General features: G+C 39.4%; 1 protein-coding gene across 1 annotated transcript in view; it reads left to right on the top strand.

Annotated features, from left to right (window-relative positions):
• Window positions 1–22,178, top strand: part of ARHGAP6 (Rho GTPase activating protein 6) — a 539,651-nt gene that overhangs the window by 232,066 nt on the left and 285,407 nt on the right. The window lies entirely within an intron of this gene.

Below are 22,178 nucleotides of genomic sequence, written 5' to 3'. Positions count from 1 at the left end.
CCTGGAGTTTGATTTCCTTAATTTCATCTTTGTAGCCCTATGAAAAAACTTAAAAGAGAGACAACTCTAAACTATGTTCAGCCTTCATATAAACTGTGTTCCGTCTATTTATACAATAGTGTAAATAAAGATTCTAATTAATACAGTTTGGAAAACTGTTGGGCATTGTCCAGTAAAGTTGAAGATATGCATGCCTGGGACCCAGCAATTATATTCCTGGGTTTGTACCCTATAAAAATGCAAGCACATATGCACAAGGAGATAGGTATAATGATGTTCAAGAAATGTGGTTTTCCGTAGGCTGAAATTGAAAAGGATATAAATGTCTATCAACAGTTGAAAAGATAAATAGTAATAAATACATGTAATGGAGTACTAGACAGCAATGGGAATGAACAAACAACAACTACATACAGCAACATGGATGAACCTTAGAAACAGAATGTTGAGCAAAAGAAGTCAGCTATAACAAAAACATACTTATAAATCTGTTTACATAAAATTAGGAAACAGGCAACACTAAGCTCTAATATTTATGGATGCCTGACTTCCTAAAAAGCAGTGGATTTTAACCATGGGTGATTATGCCTTTCCCCACTCCCTGGGGGACATCTGCAATGTCTAGAGTCATCTTTGGTTGTCACAATTAGTGTAGGAGGAATAATACTGACATGTAGTGGGTAGAGGCTGGGGGTGATGCAAAACATTCTGCAATGTCTAGCCTCTACCACAAAGAATGATTGGTTCCCAAATGTTAAGAGTGCTAGGGTTGAGAAATGCTGCTATAAAAGGGAAGTGAAGAAGTGAAGTCACGACAGTGTCTGCCACTGGGATAGGGGAGGGAAATGCAGCCAAGGGACATGGGAGTCTAGGGTACTAGCAATAGTCTATTCTTTGACCTTAGTGAAGCTTAGACAGGTGAATATTTTGAAACAATTCATTAAGCTGCACATTAAATGCTATTGGTTTTTCTATTTCAAAATATTAATACTCTAGGGACTAGATTAACAGGACAATATGATGGTATAGTGTGGGCACTGGGTTTTGGGGAGGGGGTTCCCTATCTAAGAGGGTCTCATAGCCACTCCGTTAACAGTGGTGGGGCTGGGCCTCCAAGAAGGGCCTGCCCTGCCATCCAAAGTGATTTTTAGTTCTCAGATGGGCCTTCAGCTCTTCTTACACTGTGAAGTTGAATTTGCTTCCACAGATTGAGGTAAAGGTTTTCTGAAAAAAAGTAATCACCCTTGCTTTGGCACTAACTGTGGAAAATTTTAACTCAGCCTATAGGCAGGCAGAATAAATGCAAACAAGGATTTTAATTTAAATGCTCTGGCAGAAAAGGCAGCATTCAGTACTGGAAATGCTGTAACGTTTAGGGACAGAAAGACATGGAAATTCCATAGTTAGCAGGGCACGTTTTCTCTTAAAAGTGATGCTAGTAGAGAAACTCATAGAGATTATTTTTAAGTCCTCTCTGGAGTGAACTATAAACATCAGATAAATTTATTATTTTTTTAAAAAAAGAAAAAACACTAAACAAAAAAGAACATTAGCCTGGCAGGCTCTTAACCAACAAATAGGATGAACTTCAGCCTCCTCTGAAGTGAGGTTGTATGCCTTTCTTGCTCCCTTTTTATCTCCCTCCATCACCCCAAATAATCAAATGTGCATTTTGAAACTACATGCCATGTCAATATACAGTTTAGTTGACCTAGAACAATACCTATGCATAGTGTGCATTTAAAAATATAAAGTGTGGAATAATAGACAATGGACACTCAGAAGGATGATGATATATCATTTGATGGGCACAATGTACTTTCTTCCATTCTTTTGGTTATGGATACCTTCATCACTACACAATCTATCCATGTAACAAAATTACCCTGGTACCTCATACACTTATACAAATAAAAATGTAAAATAATATTTGTTGAATAATAACCAAGTGAACAAATAACATGGGCAAGATACTTGGAAGTAGATATGCAAACAAGAAATTTTTATTAGGGTGGTGTTTTAAATATACCGTGAAATATATTTAAATGAAAGAATGAATAATGTGTGAAATTCAAATTGGTTAAGATTGAACAGACTTCTTAGAGTTCTGCATGATCTTCTAGATCCCTTCTGGATCTTTGAGCCTTAAACAGTTAGACTAAGAGTTGAAGGGGGTGAATGATTCATTCCAAGGTGATTTAAGAGTCTAGCAGCATGAATTGATCATTTCTTTAAGTGCTTTGCCCAAACTCACAAAACTCCTGAAACACAGAGAACAAACAACAGTATTGCACTTGAACATTTTACTCCAACTTAGCTATGGCACTTTAGCAAGAGATAATGCTAGAAGGCAGAAGTCATTCCTAAAATGTATGTACACAGTTTGGGGATGATGGAGTATTTTTGGCTTACAAGAATATCATTTAGTAACTTACTACATTTTTCAAAGAAAAAATACAAAGAAAATCTAGGATGACCCAGTTTTAAGAGGTGTCTTACTCAGGAGTAATGATCAAAAGGCTATGGTTAAGGTTTTAAATACCCAGGGATACACCTTGTATTGTTTAAATATATTAATATGAAATAGCGTTTTTAGGGAAAGGGATTTTTAGCTTCAGGGCCTTAAAGGTAAGCATGACAGAAGAAAAAGTCCTAAGGCAGGAGTGTTCATCTTTTGGAATAGACCACATGAGTGAAAGTCCCTAAACTGGGGCGTGTCCAAGCCATTGAATTGCATCTGTATACACACGTCCCCCTCAGGCTGCCCTGGCTGCAGTTCTCTGAAAGATGCCAGATGGTGAAGCTTGAGCTCCTTCTCTATCTTATTCTAAGGGTCTTTGATGACTTTGCTCTAAATGTTGCTTTTAGCAGCAGAACAGAGTGAAAGTAAAAAGGAAACTTTAGTGTGTCATTTTTCCAGCTCTGCCTGGACATGTTGCAGAGCAGGGAAGTTATCCAAGGTGAATGGGCATACTCTTTTCTACCACAAAGCAGAAGAAAGGAAATAGTTCAATTGACTTTCTCATAAGACAGGGAACACTCTATTTGGAAGTTCCTGTTTTTGGCAAGGGATTGATTTTAAATTTATTTTTATTTTGTATTGCAGTATAAAATACACATGGTGAAGGGTATAAATTACACTAGTCTGAACTATACTGCTCAGTGAATGCTTACATATGGGTGTACTCCAGTAGCTGCCGTACAAATATACAGATCAAGATATAGGCCATTTCCAGTACCCTAGAAGGTTCCCTCGTACCACCTTCCTAGTCAGTACCACCTTCCTAGTCAGTACCACCTTCCTAATCAGTACCACCTTCCTAGTCAGTACCACCTCCCCACTTTGGTAACCACTATCATGACATCTATCACCATGGATTCCATTCACCTATTGCACTTAAACATTTGAATTTCAGTTGCAGCATAAATAAGTAAAATCTTACAGTATGTACATTTATGTCTGATTTCTTTGTCTCAATGTAATGTTTGTGAGATTAATCCATTTGTTCTGTGCATCGGTAGCATTTTCCTTTTTATTCCTGAATAATATTCCATCATGTGCCGAGACTACAATTGGTTTGTCATGCACCAGTTGATGTACATTTGGATTGCTTTTATTTAGGGCAATTATGCCTCAAGACAGTATGAACATTCATATATATGATGAGATTATTGTACTCTGTATCTACCTTTGGTTGGAATTTGCTGGATCTGAGGGTAGGCCTGTTATTGGCTTTAACAGATATAACCATAAACTCTTCCAGGTGGATAAACCATCATGGGACCATCTAATGGTAGATTCCTCAGGACACTTGCACCCCTGGCTTCACATTCCCACTGCTAATTAAAATTATGCGGCGAGTTGTTTTAAAATATTACATGCTAATGGATGGTTCATTCGAGTAAATTGTAAGGGCTGAAACTCAGGGGCCACATCCAATTTTCCTCCCTGCTCCCCTTACACAAAGCAGGAGAGTCATTCAGCCAGATCACTGCAGTGGGACCCTGACAAATTGGCACAAGCTACCCCCAAACACATCCTCCATTTTGTAGCCAACCCTCTGGAGCTTACATTAGTTGATTTCATGAGTCTGGAGTCTCCACTCTGGCCCCAGGCTTTGCCTTTGTCAGGGCTCAACTTGTGGGAGGCTGGACGCCAGTTACAGAATGTCAAGGCTGTGGAGGGAATTCACTGATCTTCTCAAAGGTTTTTTAAAGTGCAGGTTTCCCTGAGGGGATTTCAGAGCAGAGGTGAGTTTTAAGGGTTATTGTGAACCTACCAGATGTGTCCTGCCAGCCACCCTGTAACTCGGTTCATCCTAAGTGACCAGCATCCCACACAGCCTTGTCCCCTCAGCAGTTCCCCTGGGCAGCATGACTTAGTTCCTCTCAGTCCTGCCCTCTCCAAGGGTCCTCGCATTTGAGACTGTCACAGCAGAAGGCTTTCTAGAAAGGGTAACTCTGCCCTCCTGGGAAAAGATTCTGAATCTCCTTCCAGTGTCAGGCCCACACCTCCTTCAAAGTTAATGGAAGTCTCTCTTTCTTGGAAACCCAACTTCGCCTTCTCGCTGGCATTGAAGGCTTTGGCAGTCTCCGCCTCAGCAGCCTGAGTTCCACAGGCCCGGGGAGGGTGGGGTGGCAGGAGGCTGGAGAGCCGGCCAGCCCGACACCTGTCGTGGGCGCTTTCGTCTTCCGTAGCCCCCAACAACTGTCAGAAGCGGCTGCCACAGGGACCCGCCAGGAGCGGAAGGAATTAAACGCCCGCCCATCGCATCAGAGTCAGCCAGTCCCCCCCCCCTCCTCCTCCTCCTCCTCCTCCTCCTCCTCTTCCCCCTCCCGCTTCGCACCACCGCCTTCTCCAGGTCCCCACCGGCTCCGCAGTGGGACTCTGTGCCAAGGGCGCTTTGCACAGCACTCAGCAGGCACGGAGCAGGGCTTGCGCCCCGGGGCTGCCCCGGGATGGAAGTGAAGTAGGGGGAACTCAGAGAGACACCGTGACCCCAGGCTGAGTCCAAGGCGAGCCACTCCTCCCGGCTGCGACATGGGGCACCCGGTGTACCGCGGCGAGAAGCCCCAGCTGCACTACGCGGTGAGTGTCCTGAGTTGCGCAGAGGCCACAGGGGGCGCCACTGGGCCGCTCCAGGAGCGGACTCTGGGGGGCGATGGTAGTGGGGGCTCCCTGCAGGTCCACGGCTGAGGGAGTGCCGGGTGGCCGGGTATGTCACCCCGAAGTGCCACCTGCTCACTAACTCATAGGCGCTTCCCGAAATCCTGTAGAAGGTACGGGGTAGCCCCAACCCTTGAGTCAGAGCCTTTGCCTCAGAGCCCTGGTCACTGCATCCGGGACCGGGACTAGACTCCGCTGCCGCCTCGCTATCAAGGGCTGACAAATGGGGTTCCTGGGGTTGGGCCTAGGTCGCTCGTTCAGCCTTTAGTCAGATACATTGAAAGGACGGGAATAAGACTGGACAGGAGGCAGGGCCGCTTCACGATCTCAGTTTGTGTCGAGTGGACTTGCTAGAGAAATGCAGAGAGCGTTGGGGTGCAGCTGTTTCACTCCTTGGAAAGGGAGTGCATTTCCCTCCTACTTTGTGGCAGGACAGAAGGTTGTACATTATCATTAATGTTACATGTTAATACAAGAGAATACCAGGGCTCCTCTGTCACACCTTCCCCCTCCCTTATGGTGTCTTCTGTTCTCCCTTTTGATACAAAGATTTACTGGGGACCTACTATGTGCCAGGGACTGCGCTAGGTGCTGCAGGTACTGCAGGAAACACAACAGATAGAAATCTCATGGGATTTGCCTTCTTTGAAGAAGGAGTCAAGATTTCAAGGTTAACAATCGACCAAATGCAGATACTAGATTGAGTATGCTTTTTGAGAGAGAGAAAAGAAAGGGAAGAAGGAAAAAAGGAAAGTTGTTTCTGAGGAATGACTATTACTTCTGAAGATTTCGAATGCCCCCTCCAGGAAGGGGGCAGGGAGAAGGTTTACTTTACTCTAGTTTTCAGACATTGATTTTCCACTTGTAAGATGTGTCGTTTTGAGTTGGGACACTGCAATTCTTCTGCCATTTGCTAATTTACAGAGTTTTCCTTGAATTGGTTTGCAGTGTTGAGACTGGATGTCATGACTGCCAACTTTAAAAATTGGAGAGAAGCAGGCAGAAAGTTGACAGGAATCATTAATATTTATAATAAGGCAAAGACAGTTAACTGTCTAGAATCTGTGTCTTCTAAAATCCAGTCCCCAACATCAAAAAGAAAAAAAAAAAGATTTTTTTCGAAGAAAGGAGTCGATGTGGACAGGCATGGTGGGCTCAGATATCCCAGAGCTGTTCCAGTTGGTTCCTGGTGTTGCCTGGGGGCTCGTGGATCAATTGCAGAGCCATTAAGCAAATTGCAAACCTCTTCTACTGCACTTTCCTCCACTGGAAAAATGAAGGCCTGAATTAGAAAATTGTTAAGATACCTCCCTAGGCAAATGTTCCAGAAACCTGTGACAATTCTTTCTCTGGTTTTTCTATAGTTAACTGACTTGAAGCACCAAATGAGACACTTGTAAGTTACTAATGCTCATTCTGTCTTTGGACACACTAGTGACTCAGTGATTTTCCTTTTAAAGTGGTTTAAAGGGCGACCACTTTTTGACAGAGGTTGCTTTGCATTGAAGGAGGTAGAGCCTGTGCTCATTGTGCTCATTCAACATCTCCATCTTTTCCAGACTTTGAACTGTGTGCTGGTGCCCTTCGATTCGTAATCTGAGGTCTTTTCCATTTACAAGAGTTGGGGTGGGGGAGGAAAGGTGAGAATGTGCTCCTTAATTAAAAAAAAAATCAATCTATTCATTCAATGAATGGTTATTGTCTCAATTATGTAACTACATCACAACATATTTTAAAATTTTATTTTAATTCAGCTGTCTCATTCTTCTAAAATCATAAACTGAAGAATCAAGCTGATGCTAATGTCCCCTCTGAAGACTGCTGATGAAATAGCCCTTTATTTTAGTACAGATCATCATGTATGTGTATTCTGATTTAAGACTATAAAAAGGAAGATTCCAGAGGGAATTTATTGGGATTCCGGGTTGGAAGAAGTCACCCAGTCTGTCTGAAGTTTCCTATGCATACTTTAGGATAATAAAGCAGCAGCTCTGAATCAGTCACATGTCCAGAGAAGGTTCTTTATTAAGTGTGACCTGTTGCTTTTCATATTGGTATAAACCTTGATGGTGTAATATCTATTCTAACGCTGCACTTTTGTTTACATCCCTCAGGTGGGTTTTGATAATTCCAGAGCTTGTTTTGCCCTTCAGTACAAATATTCCACTTACTTTACTTAACATGGTTTTGTCCCACTGTGCATTTTCCTGTGATCTTGGGTTTTTTTGGGTCTGTCTTCCCCGACATGAATGCTCCTCCATGTGTCCTTAATACCTCCTGCCTCCTCTGAAATATAATTTGGGGATAAGTATCTAATGTTCTTCCTTCGGTGTTTTTTCAGTTGTCCAAGGTGAGACTGCATGTAAGAGGTTCGTGGCTCACGTTTGATTCATTCAACAAACATTTGTTGAATGCCTATTATATTCCAGCTACTTGGTCAATTTTCCAAAGAGACAATTAGATAGTGAAAATGTTAAGAGTTGCTGTGTACATCTTACTCATCTTTTTAAATGGTCATAATGGTCATAGAGAGCAAAATACAATTAAGTAGACAAGAGCATCCTCTATAAAATCAGACATTTTCAATATATAGCACAACTGTCTTCTTATTTTATCATCACGCACACACACAAAAATTGTTTTAACACACAAAAATATATGTGTTAGCAGCTAATGTTCTCCTCAAAAAATTTCCTACCAATTTTCCCACATTCATGTTATGGTGACTCCATCCTTCTAGCTGGGTGTCATCCTTTATGCCTTTTGGTGTCTGAATCAGACTTGTATTTTCAAAACCCTATCATGATCCTGGCATGGAATCAGAATAAGGAGGAGCTAGAGTGAATCCTGGTATTTGTGCCTGGGAGAAATTCAAGAAGATGACCGACACTTGGGTGGCAGCTGGGCAGGAGGTTGAGAGTAGTTGGCGTATTTGAGAAATGCTTAGAACATAGAACCCATCAGACTTAATTTGGGTGGGATCCAGAGGTGATAGACTATGAAGGATGAGGATGACATAAATGAATCAATGATTTTTCTGGCAGCACTTCTAGAAAAACTCTAGAAGTTTATAGAATAATCAAATAATCATAATAAATATTGCCCTCCTTGTTATTGTCTTACTCAGATTGCAAAACATTTGAACACAGTCAAGGTCAATTTCAGTCTCAAATCTAATAGCTGCCTTACGCAGGTTTTCTATTTCCTGATTGAAGACATCTAAGCTCAGAGCAGTGGAATTCAAGATGGCACATCTGTCGCTGTTGACAGAACTGAGAGCTTTATCCAGGTGCCCTGATCCTGCGGTGCTCTTCTGAGTCATTTAGATAACTGAGATAGTTGAACCTAATCATCCCTCTGTGATCCATGTTGCCACAGTAATAAAGCAACAACGAAATATTGGACCTTCAGTGACTTACTGTGACTATCTATATTGGCAAATTACATAGCCAAATAGCTCTTTAATTTGACCAGTGTAGACAAAAACTAAAAATTTAAGTATCTATTAAGTTCAATGCCATATTTTTATGTCTTTCTGAAAGACATTTTTAAAAATCTGGATTAAAAGCTTGGTCTGGTGACTTACTGAGGACTGTAGGAGGCTCAAACTCTTCTCTCTTGGCACCCCAACCTGTCTTTGCCCTCAAGTGGGGCAGAAAAAAGCAAATCAGTGTCCATTATATGGTCACCATCAGGAATCCCTGGACCGACATCATTTATTTCTCTCTGGCTGGCAGGTTGAAAACTTACTGGGAGTAGTACTATGTGTGTCTTGTCCCTGCTGTCACCTAGGCACTTAGCAGAGTGCTGGAAGTCCAGTAGTTGCTCAGTAGATATGTGTTGAATGACTTCATGAATCTGGTAGTTGAGACTTAGTTTTTGAGGTCCTAAGCTGCTCATTCTCCTCCTTTGTACTGGTCTAGTCTGAGCTCCTCTGCTGCTGATGTCACTTCCTGTTTGGTGCAGTCACCACACCATCTGTGCTTTTGACCACAGCTTTGTAATCAGATGCTGACTGTGCCCTTGTTCCAGTTAACCCCTTCCTTCAGAACTCACCGGAAGTGCCAAGCTGCTTACACTGACAGAGAACCTGTTTTCACATAGAATGGTTAAAGTCTTACTATGAAAGTTTCCAAACTTGTTCTCTATGAACATTCAATTTTCAAAGACTTCGAAGTCATTAAGTTTGCTTGATAATTCAGTGGTATTGAATATAGGACACTCTCTGGTAATTCTAAAGATACTCAGAACTGGGTGCCGTTGCAGGCCTGTGCTGATATGAATCAGTTATCATACATCAGTGCTAACAGTGTAGACATCTTAGGAAACAGCAGAACTTGTACTGACCTGTGGCATGGCCCAGAAATTACTTTTATAAAACCATTCTTAATTAACTCTGCTTTTTGTTTATATCATCAAAAAAGCAAATTTTTTTTCAAGTTACAAGTAAGTGAGAGATTACTGAATCATCTTAACACCTCTAATAATTGTAGATACCTTTTCTACTCCCACCCCACCCCGGCATGCTTACTTTTCTGTTGTATGCAGAAATTTTCCTGGACAAGGCATCTTTGGTGTGGAAGATTCATCATCTTAGGAAGCTACATCTCCCATCCTTCAAACCACTCATTAAATACCACTACTAACTGATAAAGAATCATTTCTCTATTGGGTGTTGCATAGCAGACATATCTGCCAATCATTTGAAAACAGTTACCAGCCTTTGCCTAGTCCTTTCTGGTGATACACTTTTGTTATTTACATTTCCTGTTCCCCACATTGTGATAACCCTGAACCATACACACTTGCCTCTCAACTTGGTTGTGAAGTGGTTGTCCAGTCATACAAAGTCTTCATTCGGTTCTTGATTCCTCACTTCCCTGTCACCTGTTTCATTCTCAGACTTTCCCATCTCAGTGAATGATTGGCTATACCTATGTCCAGTGCAATCTTTTAAAAAGGTAATTAAATAGTGAAATTTCAGTGCTTAAGCTCTTTGGTTGGTTGCCATTACACTTTGAATGATAACTTGATCCACGACTTTGACCTCCCAAGTGCTCCTTCCACGATCTTCTCTTACCACCCTCCCCCAGCTTATTGCCTGGCTACATTTGTGCCCTTTCTGTTCCTCAAATGCCACCAATCCTTTTCTGCCCCAAGCCTTTGTACTTGCTGTCCCTTCTGCTTGGAATTTCCTCTGTGTGGTAAGCTTTTTTTTTTTTGGTTTGCATCCTTCAAATTGCAGGAAAAATGTCACCTTTCCTGACTGCTTTCTCTGAAGTGTTTCTGAGCCCACTCAGTTACCCTGGTTCATATCACACTAGCCACTGCCTTCATTGTTCATATCAGCACGTGGTATTATATTGTATATTCATTGTTTGTCTGTCTCCTCTGACTAGTGTGTAAGTTTATTCAGGGCAAGGACCCAGTGATCCTTTCCCACTGTCTTTCCACTGCCTAGAGCAGGTCCTGGCACAGGGTAGGCACATAATAAATATTTATGAGAATATGAATCTGGCTGCCTGTGTATTTTCCCCTAAGTTACGCTAGGATTTTCCAAACTTAACCCTTTATTACTTGATGATTGAGGTCAGAGGGAGAGATGAGACTAAAAATTAGCTGTAGGGTTTCACTGAATTCTTACTAAGTGAGAATCTCTAAGGACTAGACTTGGAATGAATCCTTTGAAAAAGCTTTGGAGATGGTTCTGATATCAGCTGGGTTTGGCAACCACCAATTAATTTACAAGGTGAACCACTTACTACACAAGCAACCCCTACAAAATCTAGGATTCAGCAGCAAAGTAGATTCAGAAATTGCAATGCAATACTTCACCTCAGCTGACTCTGAGGTAATCTAGTACAAGTCTTCAAAGAGGTCCTTTGTTTTACCATCTAGTGTTTATTTCAGCCAAACTCTCTAATGATACAGCAGGTATAGGAATACTTCCTCTATACAATGTCATCTGGCAATATGTCCCTCTGTATCCGTATTCTAGGTAAAATCAACTAGTGGTTCTGAACCAGAGGACCTTGGGCAAAGTCTGGAGGCATTTTGGGTTATCATAACTGGCAGAGTTTGCCACTGGCATCTATTAAGTAGAGACCTGACATGTTGCTGAACATTCTACAAAGCACAGCACAACCCAACAAGGAGTTGTCTAGCCTTGAATGTCAATAGTACTGAGATACAGAAAGCTTGACTTAATTGCATCTCAGTAGACATCAAAATCTTAAATGTTTTTGAGAACAATTTTCTGTGGCACTTTCTAAAATACGTTATTCGTAATTTCCTGGGTTTTGAGAGATAGATGTGAGAAAATGTGACTGTGGTTCCCTGGCTGTGAGTTACAGTTATGAACAGTGTATTTCATACTTTGTGGGGATTACTCTGGAGAGGGTGTTGATGGTCCTTCCAGAGGCCTCACCATCTTGGAGTTTTTGTTTCTTCACTCCTCAGTGCAAATGCCATTCCTAATCTTGGGTTAAAAAATGTTTACTGTCTTCTCTCTCATGTGAGACATTAGTTAACTTCTTCATTTATGAATGTCTAATAACCTTGTGTAATTTGCCACCTCTATTCTGATTTAGCCACAATACCCGTTTAACAAATGTGTTAGTCATGGGCCTAAAATTAGAAGTTATAATCTCCAAATGAGGACGTGTGGGGTGCTCGGCAGCCTTGGTGTATGGATGTGGGATCCGCATCTGTATGAAAGTGAAAAACTAGAGTGCCTGCTTCTGTCCCCATTCCTTGAGGATAATGATGCAGACTGGCCTGCACTGGGGAAAAGGGAAGAGGGGGGAAACCATGGCTCCCAGCATTTCTGTCTCGCTCCCATCAGGGTTCAAAATCTCCTGAGCAGCCCAGAGTAGCAGGAGGGTTTGTAGCCTACCTAATCTCCCATTGAATTGCAGAGCCCTTTCTTAACTCCTGGCCATGTCACGGAATGTTCATTAGTATGGCCTGTTTTAGATTGTGAGTTCTGAGATGATGTAGGGGTAGAGATAGATTTAAAGATCTTGGGTGCTTGCCAAATTTTGGACTGAGACCACTGTTTACAAACACAATTAATTAATTTAATATCTTTTAATGTGCCTTCTGTTCTCAGATTTTCTCATTCTAGCCTTATTTTCAAAAGACCAATTTTTCTGGTTTATTCTTAAATATACCCTGAATACTTAAAAACCTAAGGATAGATCCAGTGATGCAACAAGGACTTCCACCAGTCATTATGTGATACTGCTTTCAATAGCTTTGTGGTGACTAGTTGGATGTGAATATGGGATACTTTTCAATGTAGGAAACATACACAAAATATACTCCCATTTTTTTCATTCAAATACAGTTACTGTTACTGAGGACTCTTCCACTTCCAATTTCCTTAAAAGATGCCATGACCCTTTGAAATGAAAACCTGTCAGGATTTTTTTCCTCTTCTCTTTGGCTATTTGTCATACTCTTAGAACTTTTCTAACATTAAAAAAAAATCTTATAGTAAAATATCAATGTTTTGGATATCAGCTAATTTAGATTTCTGAAATAACATCTTTAGAAGAATTTGGAGTTGTGGCTTTAGGGAAAAGTTGTCATGGCAACAGCAACAGAAGTAGTATAGATGAATAAACTTTTAACATATTTTTGAATGACTCCTTTCTACAGTTGACTGAAATATCTGGTAAAGAAATGTGTAAACCAGTCCAACTGCAATACAGAGGCTAAAAGCATCTCACCAGCTTGTGGAACATGTGGGCTCCATATTTGCCAAGCACCTCTGTACCAGGTGGGTGCCTCTCCACATAGGCACAAATCCCTGGACATTGCTCTAGGTTCCTAGCTTGATGATGCCATATTAATTAGACCCACAGAGGAATAATAGTCTAACAGGGGAATGGGACATCAAGTTTGCTAGCAGAATTTGAAAATGGTAACATAATACATAGTATCATTTTTGTCATGACTTTCAACAGTTCCATTTGTGTTAAGATGTCATTTTTGACGGTCTGGGCAAAATGTAAAACATGGTCTTTACTTTTATCTCAAAAGTTAAGGCATCCTCCCACACTAGCTACTGATTCACAGTCAAGAACATTGTGTTGATCAATATCCAAACAGGAAACAGATAAGTCACTCAAAAGGCTTAATTTGAGGAATGAACTATGCCAATGTGTTGACAGGTTTAAGGGAACCAACGGTGAGTGGTGAAGCACCCAGCCATTAGCAACATTGGGAAGCTGTTACCAGGGAGGGACCAGTGTTACCAGAGCCCACTGACTTCCAGCCTTGGCTGTAAAGGACCTTGGCAATGTTCCCAGAGAAGACTCCAGCAAGGGCAAAATATGGAGAAGCAAGGATAGACTGGAACATTCAATACTCTGACCTCTTGGTCTCCATATTCACCATCTCCTTCTGGCCCCAAGCCCAGCCAATCCAGTGAGACCAGCACAGAGAACGGCAGAAGATTTTATTTCCTATTTTTGTTGAGGGCTGGGGCTTTGGTGTTGACAAACACAAAGTATCATCACAAGCATTTTCAGTCTTGTTTGGAGTTTACTTCTATTTATGAAAGACCTTAAATTCCTAAGTATGTAGAAGACTCCCAAATTGCTTCAAACGTCTTTTTCTTCCACACGGTGGATTATTTTAACTACCATATTTAACCTACTCAGATGCTATGCCAACTCCATACCTGGTGTGCTTGCTTTTAAGGATTTTTATATCACAAACCTATTAAAGCACTTAGTAGACAGTGATATACTCTACATATATTTTGTCATTAATTTAATATTGGAAAGTTCCATACTTTAAAGTGCCCTGGTCTAAATTTATTAGTATTTATTAATATAATTCAAAATATATAAATGTATTAATATAGACTAGAATTAGATTTTTTTTCCCCCGAAGTCCATTAGGATAGTCTAACGTAATTTACTTCTCAAACAATGAAGAAGGAAGATTTGGTTTGGCTCTCTTTCTGGTTAATGGGTTTTAACCCTTAAAGTTGCACGCCAACACAAATGGGCTAACATGTGCTTGATGGAAAGGCAATTTTCATTTATCTCTGCTGGTCAAGGAATGGTTGCACCTGAGCACTGCAGTTTAACTACCCTGAACCCTAGTTAATTTTAGCAGAGAGAAGATTCTCATTTCAACCTTGACTTCAGAAAGTACCTTCTATTCTTAAGTTAGTTCCTCCTTGAGTCTCCTGTGCACCCACTTTCATAATATTCATCCTGCTTGTTTGGAGACCATATTCACAACAGAACCAGAAAATCCAAAAGGGCAGAGACCAGAACCAGGGACCATATTGTGCGTGACTCAATGCTTGACCATTTATAGCATGTGCCTGATGCTTAGCATGTACTTGAGTGTCAATGAAATTAACCAGAGATTTAAAGCTCTCAGAAATATTTAGTATGACTTAGAGTAATAATAAAAATGGCCAATATTTATTGAATACTTTCTATGAATCCTGCTTATTCTACATATATTATCTCACTTAATCCTTAAAATAACCCTGTGATCTAGGCTCTATTATCATCCTCATTTAAAAGATGAGTAAACCAAAGCACTGACTTTATGTCCGTTTCAGAGCCACACAAATAGTATGTAGTAGGGCTAGGACTCAAATACTTGTCTCTTAATTTGACTGCAAAGTCTGCATGCCTGAACCACTGTGCAGTGGGTGATTGATGACATGCCATTGGCTTCAGATTATAGTTTTGAGGTAATACTTTTTAACGCCCTTTCATTTTATAATAATTGAAGACTTACAAGAACTGACAAAAACAGTACCGAGAGGTCCATGTACCCCTTATCCAGCCTCCCTCAATGGTAGCATCTTATATGAATAAATATAGTACAATATCAAAACCAGGAAGCTGATGTTGGGACAATCCTATTAACTAAACTACAGACCCCATTCACATTTCACCAGGTTTTTACGTGCATTCTTTTTACATGTGTGTATGTGTGCCTGTAGTTCTGTGCAATTTTATTACCTGAACAGACTGGCATATCCACTACTACATTCAAAATACAGAGCTGGTCCATTACCACAAAAGCACTCCCCCATGCTACCCCTTTGTATTCACACCCACCCTATTTCTGCCCACAGCCTGAATCTGGGCTACTACTGAACCGTCTCCAAAAGATGACACATTTAAAATTTTTTCTCCTGTTCTTCCTGCATGGTGGAAACATTTGTCTCCACTGATTATTTATACCCAAAGCATCCATAAACATAAACAGTGTTTAATCAAATTCTCCTGAGAATACTGATATTTTTAAGAAGGTACAAATCTAATCCTGATTCTTTTTTTCTATTTTGTCAGCGAGTTCTTTCTGTCATGGATGTCAATATCTATGCCATCATGACCCAATTAAATGACAAAGGCAGGGTTTCGATGTTCTCTCACTGATATCAGTTCCCATAAATCCACAGTGATTGGATATAGACTGAGTAGACATTAAGGGAATATAGAAATAGACTGAATGATATTAATATTTAAACAGAATTGCCACAGTCGTTCCTGTTTTCTTGTGTGTAGCAGCTAGGGTGAATTACTAGTGAGATCAGAGAGGATTTTGGTATGTCCTCGTTGCCAGCAAATATAAGTATCTGCAAATAAAGAACATCCTGTTCATCATTTTTAGTTGAGGGTTGTGGTAATTTTATAATTCCAATTCCTGTGTTTTCACTAACAAACTGCTTTTGATTGAAACATGGCAGTTTATCTCCTGTGTAAATGCAGCACACTCCCTCTTTGCATGGCTGTTCTAATGGCACATCCATTTCTGGACTGACAACTGCTTGATTGAACTTGCAGCAGCCTGGAAAAGGTACATGAGAGCTGGCACTGTGCCCTTGTCAGTTTTCCAAAAGTATTTATGAACAAAGATAAACACGAATCCTGCATAGATTTGAGGTAGCCATGACCGAGCTGGGCTCTGGTCAGCACAACAGTTATGTAAACCTTGGCATTCATGGCACACATGCATTTTTATTCTTTCATTTCAAAGGGAGTGGCAGTTTATAGACCCCTCTTGGGGAAAGGTTTGAACCTTATCAAGATGAACTGGTTCAAAAAATTCTTAATAGCTGTTTGTATTCAGGATTGCTGCAGAGGGAAACCTTATCATTGGGACACAGTTAGAAAGACTTCCTGCATTTATTTGGTTCTCACTATTTTAAAAAAGGTGTCCAAACTGCTGATGCTGTCTGATTCTGCAAACATACCCAATATTACTAGATAATTCACATATTTCAGTATTACCATATGATTATGACTTGATATTTATTAGAAAGGAAGAACATTTTTTAAATGTAGACATACTGAGCCCAACCATTGCTTTTAATGCAATTTAATGCATTACAATTAGGCAGGTAATGTCACCATTACCATGCATACTTCATATCACCCATTGCAAATATCTATAAAGGATCAAAGTCTCTTGTAGTGAGTCTAAGAGGAACCTAGATTTGAGAATGGGGCCTTCCAGCATGTTTCTGTACTACTGCAGGTGGGGGAAGGGACATTTTTATTTAAGGTATCGTTAGAAAGGAATGAAATATAAAACTCCTAGCTTGCATACATATATGCACACAGACACACAAAATGGTGCCTTACTTTATAGCTGTGTTGTCTAAAATGTAGAAGTGTGTTTATATCAGCTAGTTATCATCACACTAATGCTATATAACAAACTACTTTGACATTCAGTGGCATGAAACAACCATCATGGATCCTTTTGGATTTGTGGGTCACCTGGGGTTGGCTTACCTAGGCAGAGCTCAGCTGTTTGACCAGAGGTCAAATTGTCAGCCCCAGAAGGCATGGTTCTTCTGTCAGTTCTGTTCCATGTGTATCTATTCTGGGGCCCAGGCTGGCAGCATCTACCCAAAGAAGTTCAGCAATGACAAAGGCGCAGGATGGCAAGTGGGATCAAGTGAAGACTCTTGAGACATAGGCAGAAATTTGACATACTGTTTTCTCCACCCACCTGCCACTGACCACGGCAAGCCACATGTCAAAGCCTAACTTCAGTGTGTGGGGAAATGCACTCCTTCCATGATGGGGCTGGGTAAGGATGGGAAGCAATGAGGGATGAAGAGTTGGGGGAATTGATTCACTTTACCGAAATGTTTAATCAAATTCTCCTGAGAATACTGATATTTTTAAGAAGGTATAAATCTATCCTGATTTTCTTTTTCTGTTTTGACAGCAAGTTCTTTCTGTCATCCATGTCAATATCTATGTCATCATGACCCAATTAAATGACAAAGGCAGGGTTTTGATGTTCTCTCACTGATAACAGTTCCCATAAATCCACAGTGATTGGATATAGACTGAGTAGACATTAAGGGAATACAGAAATAGACTGAATGATATTAACATTTAAACAGAATTGCCACAGTCGTTCCTGTTTTCTTGTGTGTAGCAGCTCTGGTTCCTCAAACTATCAAAAAGAAACCATTCAGAATCGCCTCCCTGGAGACTTTTTAGAATTTATTTTTAAATTGATAATTAAAAATTAAATATATGATGTACAATGTGATGTTTTGAAATATGTGTGCATTGCAGAGTGGCTAAATTGAGATAATCAACATATGCATTACTTCACACACTTATTTTTTTGTGGTGAGAACACTTAAAATCTATCGTCTTAGCAGTTTTCAAATATACAATATATTGTTATTAACTGTAGTCACCACGTTGAACAAGGAATGTGAACCTACTCTTCCTGTCTAACTAAAATTTTCTATCCTTGACCAACATTTCCCTGGAGATTTTTTATCTGCTTCTATATACTAGTGTCACTTTTAAAAGATTTCTGAATTTAGGTACTGTTTCAAAACCTAGAAGAAATTAAGGATGAAGTGATTTACGAATGGAAGAAAAATACATTAGTCCTTTAGGTCAAACACACCAGAGGCAACGTTTGGCAATTAGATTGTTAATTTGATCAATTTTGATATGTAAATGGATAAACTACATCAAAAGCAGTGCACTTAATGTACACACACACAATCTCGTCTCTTTGAAGTTTGAACATCTACCATATCTTCCTCTATTATGGCAACTTGATTGGACAGTTGCCAAGCCCTGCTTTTTTTTTTTTCCTAGTTTGCTCTGTACATGATCATAACTAGTAGACTGTCTGCTATATTACAGTAGCTCAGTTCTTAAATCAGGGGTCAATAAACTATGGCCCATAGGCTAAATCCAGACCACTGCCTGCTTTTGCATTTCCTATGAACTAAAAATCAGTTTTACGTTTCAGATGGTTGAAAAAATACCAAAAGAAGAATATTTTATGTCATGCAAACATTTTATGAAATACAAATTTTAGTGTTCAAAAAATAAAGTTTTATTGGAACACAGCCATGGGCATTTGTTGACATATTGTCTTTGACTGTTTTTATACTACAATAGCAGAGTTGAGTGGTTGGTTGCAATGGACTGCATGGCTTGCAAAGCCTAAAATGTTTACTCTCTGGCCCTTTACAGAAAAAGTTTGCATATCACTAGTCTAAAGCTATGTCTTAAATTACCACAGACACTGTAGATAGGTCTACTGTTACATCAGTATGAAGGCAAAAGAAAGAGACACACATTGTTGGTATGGAGCGGAATGCTGGATATACTTCAGATAAGGGCAAAATATCAGTGAACATTGATTGATTCACCAGTATATGTGGAGAACTGGGTATGTGTGTAGCACTAAGGCAAACATTTTTTTAAAAAGGATAGTATCCAATTTTTACTCTAAGGCTTCTTCATGAATAAGAAGATGCATCTGCAAGTATAGTATCTAAAACCTATTTGCCTTGTCCAATCTCTACATCAATGGCAAATGCTTTAAAAATTTTAGGTTAAAAATAGTATCTGTTTCATGGTTTATTTTGCAATTATTATAGGCAGAATAATTTTCATAAACATTGCTATTCTTGCCAGTGCAAAAAGGAGACTTAAACTCAGAAAAGCATAATTTACTCACGGGTTTAAAATGCTAGTTCTTTGGATGTATTTGAGATTTTTACATTACTGTATCCAGAACTCCCTCAGAGGCAAGAATGTAAAAGGCCTCCAGGAGCTGACTCTAAAAACGCCAGTCTCCTGTTCTTTAAACCGTGTAACTCACTGAGCGCTCAGCCACAAGAGCTGGGGGGTGAGCCATCTCTGGGTCCTGCCAATGCAGCCAGTGTTGTGCCAAAGGATGTGGCCCCGTCTTATACTTTGTGATGTTTCTTTTGGCTGACTCTTCCACATTCTTGTGACCCTTTGAATGAAGACGTCTTAACAGCTTTAGCTCTACAATATGGCCTCCCGCTATCATTTCCTGCAGGTCTTGTCTTAGATCTCAGTAGCTTCCTGAGTAAATGTCACCTTGGTGTCTTCTAAGAGGGTCTCACAGAGGCTTACAAAACTGTGGTTCCCACCAGATTGAAAACATAACATCCATGAGTATTCGTCTCACTGGACTGTGCAGGAGGATGAACCTGGAACTCTTTTTGGTTTTGAAGCAAGGGGCTAGGTCAGGGCATCGAACAGAGAACCAGGAAAATGTCTTTGAGGGTGGAGATCAAATGACCCCAGAGGAGGAAATTCCAGTTGAAAATAGAAACTGGGTCAGCACCTTTGTGAGAGCCACAGCATCCTAGATTTGGAAACTGGCAACCTGTGGCCTGTGAAGGCTGCTATCAGAAGTCCATGGACTGGCTTGAAAAGAGTGCTGTGTTTTATGGCAAACCCAAATTGAAACAGGATTTATCTAGTTTCACAGATGGTGCTGTGCTGGAGAGTTATGTGGAAATGACTCAATTTCATAAATTGTCTTTAGCAGAAAAAGACAATTTGGGAACAATATTTTCTTGAGAACTATGATATATGTATACATGATGGTAGTCTTCAAATTACCATGGTGAGAATTCTCTCCATTGGCAATTAAGGGGAAAAGGGTTATTTTGTTGCAGATGTATAATGTTACTTCATTAATTAAATAAAAAGATCTCAATTAGTGATTATTCCTTAAAATGACAGATCTATAATTAACTTGGAAATGACCACAGTATTATCATGTTGCTATGAAAACTGGTGGTTTTTAAACTAGTCTAACATAATTCCAGATTATCTTTAAAGAGAATTTAATGTCTAGGAAAGTTTCTGTAGCTCTAAAAAGCTGCAGAATAGGATGTCATTTTTGGAAGTTTCCTTTGCTTGATTCAGCTTTTGATTTAAATTTGAAGGAGACCAGGAGTTTTGTCTGCAAATTAAATGAACAATATGTGCTCTAAAGTGTTTTGGATTTTTGTTTTTGGTGGGAGGCCGGTTAGTTGTGGAGCAGGGTATAATCAATAACTTTTGGCTTTAATCAGAAAAATGTCACATAATTGTAAACTGCTATCTATTAATTGGTTATTATAAGCTTTAAAATTATGGTGGAGAAACTTGTTATTTTAGGTAGTGTTTTTCAGAGGCTTTGTGGCAACTTTTAGTTATTACTTAAAAATTTTAAAGATCACAGACACTGATATTCTGGCGTAGAGCTAGGATTTTGTTAAAAGAGAGATGTATTTTGATATATCTTTCTATCTGTGTGTGAAAGTATAATGCCTTCCAGAAATCCATAGAAACAGAAAATAGATTAGTGGTTTCCTGGGGCTGTGGTTGGGAAAGGAGAGTGACTGTCAGTGAGCTCCAGGGATTTTATTGAAGTGACAAAAATGTTGTAAAATTGGATTATGATGATGGTTACCTAACTCAGTAAATATACAGGTGAAGTTTGTAGAATGTAAATTACATTTCAATGAAGTTGTTTTAGAGTATGCATTAATAAGAAAACCAAAAAGCACTTATTTGCAAGTAAAGGATTAAAATCAATATTATACAATCAAACTTAAGATATATTAGTAATGGTATATTTTTTTCCTTTCTAGGCCACCTCTTAGAAAGCTCAAAATGTAATAAATGAGGGGAAACACTTTTTTATTTTTATGTTAGTTGTTCATGATTCAGTGATCTGACCAAGCACCCATTTGTAGTTAACATGTAAACATCCCACTGAACTAGACCAGACTTCTAAGAAACCAGCTTTCTAAAATCAAAAGCAAAAACACATCTGAGCAGTGACCAGGACTGTCTATATAATTTGATTAAAATGTTACAAAACTGAATTAATAGTATGATTACACAATTTTGTACATTTACTCAAATATCATTGAATCATACACATAAAATGGGTAAATTTTATGCTGTATAAATTATACTAAAAAAAAATAAAGTTATCTTCCTACAAATATATTTATTTCTTTTTATATATTTATATTTTTATGATATAGTCATAAACATAAATATATAACATGTAAACATATAAATATATGTTTATATATTTCATATATATTTATATATGTTATATATATACATAATGTCTGCCAGTGACACAGGCCCAATATCTATATTCTATATAATGAAGTCACAGCAATAGGGCCATAATCTTATCTTCCTCATCCTATTTTGGGATATTTTGGCTTTAATTATGTGACACTGAAATTTGCTTGGGACTGTTGAAAGCATTCCCTTTGTTTAAAGAGGCTCTACTAAAGACAACTTTTCACCCATTTTGTTGTTGTTGTTTCTCTTTGTTTTTTCCTAGCACGGAGGTGACACCCTATTCCCACTTTAACTTCTTTTCCTCCCTTCTTTTTTGAAAATTTTCTAACTTGTATTTATCATTCTCTTGCTCATCAAGGTCATCCAGACACTATGGTTCCGTTCAGGTGGATTTTTAGTCTCGTAGCAATCAGTAAGACTATCTTGTGAGAGCCGGAAATGTGTTCATTCATTTAAGAGGCCTTCCTGCTAAGTGGTTAACCGTGGAAAAACAAAGTTATGTAGGGACATCTTGCTCTGTAAACTCAAGGTATAGCAACATTTGTTTAAAAGCTCTATTGAGATACATCTCACATATGATAAAATTCACTCATTTAAAGTGTACAATTCAATGGGTT

This window comes from Sapajus apella, unplaced genomic scaffold (assembly GCF_009761245.1).
Source record: "Sapajus apella isolate SASKATOON/1434 unplaced genomic scaffold, GSC_monkey_1.0 scaffold17, whole genome shotgun sequence".
Classification (NCBI taxonomy): Eukaryota; Metazoa; Chordata; class Mammalia; order Primates; family Cebidae; genus Sapajus; species Sapajus apella.
This window is presented reverse-complemented; position numbering and strand designations above follow the sequence as displayed.